Source organism: Globicephala melas, chromosome 2 (genome assembly GCF_963455315.2).
Source record: "Globicephala melas chromosome 2, mGloMel1.2, whole genome shotgun sequence".
Taxonomy (NCBI): Eukaryota; Metazoa; Chordata; class Mammalia; order Artiodactyla; family Delphinidae; genus Globicephala; species Globicephala melas.
Genome location: NC_083315.2, coordinates 60,806,818 through 60,811,744, shown reverse-complemented (window position 1 = coordinate 60,811,744; position 4,927 = coordinate 60,806,818).

The window sequence follows — 4,927 nt, the reverse complement described above, 5'->3', positions numbered from 1 at the left end:
TTTCTACTCTGTGGTTCTGCACGTAGCCTGCCGGCCGGGTTGACCAAAGCTAGGTTGGGCTCGGAGGGCGTCCTTGGGCTTTGTCCTTCCCTAGCAGAATGTGGAAAGGGCAGCCACCACCGTCTGAGGACCACAGCTTGACCAAGAGGGCATCAAACCCACTGTGGAAACCCCACAGGGTTTATCTCAGGGCCCAGCCTGCTGCGTGGGAAGAAGCCCACATCCTGCTGGGGGAGGGGCCCTGGGTATCTTACCCTCCACTACTACCCACCCTGCAGCCTCCCACTCCCACCGCCCTGCTCACGCACAGTCACCAACTCCACCTGCCACTTGCTCCCTTACTCTCCTATTGAGCACCTACTGAATGCCAGGCCTGTGGTGGGACTGAGCACACACAGGAGAATCAGACACATTTCCTGCTCACAGCGGGGCGGGTGCACCCACCAGTGTGAACCCCATACCTAGTGAGACAGCCCCTGGGGGCAACCGTGGAGCCTTCATCTGGGAGGCAGCGTCTCCCAGGAAAGGAAGGGAGAAGAGTTTACTTGGGAGAGGCTGATGGGGGCGGTGGCCCTCTAGCCCCTGTCCTGGCAGTGGTACCCCGAGCTCCTGGACACTGGATCGGGGCAGGGAGAAGAAGAAGGAAGGCACCTCTCCTGTTCCTTCCCCTCCCAGATGCCCTCAGGACACCTTTGCACCCACCTGCCTCCTGCCAGCTCCCTTCCTTCCCAGGGGAGTAACACTAGTGAGAAAGGCAGAGAAACTTGGTCCAAGAACCAGGGCTCTGGGTTCCAGGGCCAGTTCTCCTGCTCACTGTGTGAGCTGTGTGACTTTGGCCAAGGCATACTACACCTCCGGGCCTCAGTTTCCCCATCAGTAAGACAGGAATGCTCTCCTGCCTGGCCCACATGCTGACCTGGAGAGCCGGTAAGCTACTCCTGCAGAGTCAGGTACTGGGTGAGCTGCAGGGTGTTGGACCCACCCCTCCACATCACTGTGGTCTCCCCAGCCCATTGCACTCAGCACTCAGAATCCTCCAAGGAGAAGGGGGTCCCCCTTTCGGCTCTCACACGATTCATGCCTCAGGGTCCCTGGCAGCAAGTAGGTACTCTGCCAGGGTGGAGAAGGAGGGCTTCCTGGAGCCGGGCTGTGCCTCCAGAAGGACCTGGCCCCAGCCTACTGGAGCCCCTGGGCCCCTCACCAGCCCAGGCAGGGGATGGAGTGGAATGTGGCTGCAGCCCATCTAGCCTTCCCTCACTGAGTCTGTGCTGGCATGGGGTGAGTGCTGTGGCTCTGCCCCTCTCCATCTGGGGCCGGGTTGCAGGACTGAGAAGGGGTGGGGGCAGAAGCCTGTCATCCAGAGGTCCCCGTTCTGCTGCACCCTGTACCCATGTGTGCCTCAGAGGTGCTGTCCTGATTCCAGCCCCACCTCTCTCCTTTCTAGGTGCCCCCAGGAGGGAAGGGGAGGGCTGAGACAAGGTCCCCAAATTCCAGACTGTCTACCTAGGAGGTAGGGTCAAAAGTCCCCAGTTCCCAAGTCAGAAAGCTGAGGCCTAGAATGGGAGCCTATCCCACTGAGGCCACAGGCGTCAGCAGATGCTCAAGGGAGGCTCCTGGGGAGGCACAGGGCTCTTGGTTCGGGGAGGAGGTGCTCTGGCTCTGGAAGGGCTAGAGGGTGAGGATGAGCGAGACCACAGCAGGAGGAACAGAAGGGGAGGAGAAGCAGACCACCTTCGTGCCTGAACCAAAAAAGGGTTGTTCCTTGGAAGCCGTATTCCAAGAAAACAGTACGGGGCTTTCCTGGGCGGCGGGGGGCTGGGTGCCAAAGAGGCTCTCTCTTGGTCCACGGCAGTGCCTGTGCGCCCAGCCCCTCCCCTCTGCGCTGGAGGTCCCTCAGCCTGCTTCCACGGCCCCTGCAGCGGCCCCACACCTGATGCCCACCCCTTGGGCCAGCCTCCTGAGGAAGGTTCCTGCTTGCCCTGCTGAATCAGGCTGAGTGAGCTTAACAACATCCGCCCTTCCAGCTTGGGGCAGGGGGATCACTCCCCAGCTCCCACCGGGCATCTCCCCTCCATGGTCAAGATACCAAGGCCGTCCTCCAAAGCCTCTGCTGGTCATGCCCAGGGATGGGGCCTCCCCAGCTGCTCCGCACTGTGGCTGCATCAGGTACACACCCAACCACAGCATTTGTTGGGAAGCCCTGCGCGCCTCCCCACCAACCCCTGCCGTCCCCCAGAGTTAGTCTTACAGGCAGTGTCTGCGGGCAGGGCTGGCACCAGCTGGCCAAGGAGAATGAGAGGCAGTGCCCACACCCTGGAAACCTCACTGAAGTCCGGGGATTTGGGTGAGGAGAGCAGCCAGAACCGGGGACCCAAGGGTGCACCTGACACACATCACCCTGGAAATAGCAGTAGAACTTTCTAAGAGTGAGAAAGTCCTGAAAAAGCTTTAACAAAGAAACTCAGGTATGGAAGGCAGGGGAAGCAGGCATGGATTTTGGTTCCCATACGCCCTGGCTATGTGAAATCACTTAGTTAAAAAAAATTTCTAAGTGAAATTTAATCCACTTTGAGCCACTGGCTACCAGGTGGGAAATTCAATGTGCTGAGTAATTTTACTCCCACCCTGGAGGCCTCAAAAGGCCCAGAACATCAGAGAGGTGCCCTGCGGTCTTCGGTCCCATCTAGTCACTGCATGCAGGCTTGTTGACTGAACGCCCGAGGGCGGGTGTCTCCACTTCCTGCAAAGCTTGGGCACAAGGACACCCAAGCAGCGTGTCCCTCAAGGTTCATACCTGCTCAGGGCACGACCAGGAGCAGGACATCCTCCTTGCTACTAGCAGAGCCATGGCCCCCATGTCCCAAGTCTGGGGGAAGCTGTCTCGACCTCCTTTCTCTGCCTGCTTCCACCACAACCTCCCTAACTCCTCACTCCTTTCCTCCTCCTAGTTGGGGCAAACTTCCATCACCCCACAGTGTGCCTTGGCTCACCAAAGCCACCTCAGATCTGGCCCTTGGCGTGGGGAAGCACAAGTACGTCCTGGGGGTGGAGGGAGAAAAAGAGCCAGCAGGAGATACCACTAATGATGATGATGAGGACGCTTAACTTCCTGAACAGTTAGCCATGTGCCAGGCTCTGCCCTAAATGCTATACAAAGGTTATCCTATTTAATCCTCACAGTGACCCTACGAGGAAGGCACTGTTATTATTCCCATTTTGCAGATGGGGAAGCTGAGGCATAGAGAGTCATGTAACTTGCCCCAGGTCCCTCAGCTAAGTAAATAGGAGAGCCAGGGTTCAAACGCAGGCAAATTTCTGGAGACAGGGGCGTGGCTTCCACCAGATCCTCAAAGGCATCAGAAACCAGACAAAAAGCCACATGCCGGTGCCTTGAAGCACAGCCAGGTCACTGTTCAAACTTTCATCTCCTTCCTCCTCAGCTCTCTGGATTCATGACTCCTGGAAACAGCAGCTCAAAAAGTGGCTGGGCAAGGAGAAGCATAATTCCTCCTAGAAGTAGTGGAATTCATATTCAGAGTGTTCTTTATGGGAAGAAGCAAATTAAAATAGACAACCCATCAACTGGTCTAATCAAGAAAAATACTACAAAATGTAAGGTTAAAAAGGAAATATTAACACAGCTGTGGAGATGACTTTTGTTAATGCACTTTTTAAAAAATATTTATTTATTTGGCTGCGTCGGGTCTTAGTTGCAGCACGCGGGATCTTATTTGCCCCGCGGCATGTGGGATCTTAGTTCCCCGACCAGGGATCGAACCCGTGTTCCCTGCATTGGAAGATGGATTCTTAACCACTGGATCACCAGGGAAGTCCCTGACTTTTGAACTTTAAGAGAATAGTACATACATTCTCCATGCTTATTAATCAGTGTTTCAACATTAAATAAAAATATTCTAGGAATATATTTGTAAATTGCCAAAATTGACTCAGTGAGTGAAACACCTATAACTACAGAAGAAATTTTACAGGTCATCTCTAAAATAGATCCGAGATGCAGAGAGTATTCGCATGAATTTTTTCAAACTGGAAAAACAGGTCATTTCTACTTCTCTATTTAAACTTTTCCCAAGCATATGGAGGAAATGATAGATGGATTTTATGCTTCCGAATTGATTTTACGAAGCTCACGTAATCCTGACACTCAAATCTGACAAAGATAAGCATGCTACCCTACCCACCTTCGTGTTGATAACCACAGACCAGTTTTACTTTGGCAATGGATACAAAACCCTGGATAAAAGGCCAGCAAATGGAACCCCGTGTTATGGTGTTGCCTAATGCAGTCAGCGTTGCCCACAATTGTCCAGCACCCAGTGTTTGGCACGCTTCCCCGTGCCCCAGATCTGTGCTGGGGCAAAACTGGACCCGATATTTGGATCCAGGCAATTTGGACACAACATTCCCTTTTTATGGTCCTAGGTGCCCCTCTCAGGAAGCAGAGAAAATAAAATGGAACAGGTGTGCAAAGCTTGCAAAAATACAAAAAGGCTACAGCTTGAATACTTGCCACTTGTTGGAAACTTGCGGTCAGCTAGAATACTCTGTTAGGTTGATAATTTGTCATTTCTTTTCCTTTTTGAGAAGTTCTTAAGTGTTTGTTTGTTTTTAAATGTTACATTCTCTGCTTTCTCCCTGCTGGGCTTGGCAACGTCTGATTAAATAGTTAAGTCCCGGCGGAATTCCCTCTTGGCTGTATCAATATGCATCCCCCCAAAAAACTTGGGGACATTGACTGTGGGGACCTGGGCAACAGAACCCTGGGCCCAAGGGGCTTGATCCAGCTGGCAGCGCACCCCTGGCAGACAAGAGAGGTGGGTCCTTGGCCTCTGTCTGGGGTCCCAGTAGCCTGGGAGTTTCTCAGCCAGCAAATAGGACTGCCACTGCCCCTGGAGGCCACCAGATAGCA